Source organism: Orycteropus afer, unplaced genomic scaffold (assembly GCF_000298275.1).
Source record: "Orycteropus afer afer isolate SDZICR_OR568_19922 unplaced genomic scaffold, OryAfe1.0 scaffold00177, whole genome shotgun sequence".
In the NCBI taxonomy this organism is placed as follows: Eukaryota; Metazoa; Chordata; class Mammalia; order Tubulidentata; family Orycteropodidae; genus Orycteropus; species Orycteropus afer.
In genome coordinates this window covers 2,140,929-2,141,937 of record NW_006921764.1, presented here as the reverse complement: position 1 = coordinate 2,141,937, position 1,009 = coordinate 2,140,929, and positions in this window count along the sequence as shown.

Genomic DNA, 1,009 nt, shown 5'->3' with positions numbered 1-1,009 from the left:
CAATTGAGCTTGATGTCCCCTGTGACCCATAGGTCCAACAATTCACTCCATTAGGGTGGTAAACTGTGGCTAAGAAGTTATCATAACTTAGCCCACTGTTAGTCTATTTATATGGACATTCTTATAACACATACAAATACGTGTGTAGAAATATTGTCTGCCAACCTTATATATGGTCATGGGAATATTCCCTTTTGCCTAGACATACCTGATCATTCAGTCTGTCTACCCATCTATTTACCTGTAGATTAATGTTTGTTATCACTGATAATGTAGTATTGTATATGCAAAAGTGTTTATCTTTGTTGTCTGTACCTCTTCTGCACCTCTTTGTGTCTTCTGTTTCCTTAGTGTTATTGTGTTGGTCACTCAATTTAGTATATTGCCTTTCCTTTCGCCCAAATCAATAATTGTCTCTTACCTATGGATTTTTGTTTTCTTTATGTTGAGGTGTAATCCATGCTGAAGACTGTATTCTTTGATTTTCATCATAACTGCTTCAAGCCATTTTCACTTTCAGCTAGCAAGGTTGTGTCATCTGCATATCACATTTTGTCAATGAATTTTCTTCCAATCCTGATGCCATGTTCTTCTTCATATAGTCCAGCTTCTCAGGTTATTTTCTCAGCATATGGATTGAGTAAGTATGGTGCAAGGACACAATGCTGACACATACCTTTCCTGATTTTAAACCGTGCAGTATTCCCTTACTCTGTTTGAATGATAGCCTTTTGGTCTGTATGCAGGCTCCTCATGAACACAATTAGGTGTTGTGGAATTCCCATTCTTCGCAATGTTATCCATAATTTGTTATGATCCATGCAGTCAAATGCCTTTGATAGTCAATAAAACACAGGTAAACATCTTTCTAATATTCTTTGCTTTCAGCAAAGATCCATCTGACATCAGCAATGGTATCCCTCATTCCATGTTCTCTTCTGAATCCTGCTTGAATTTTAAGAAGTTCCCTGTCAATATACTGTTGCAACCGTTTTTGAATTATCTACAG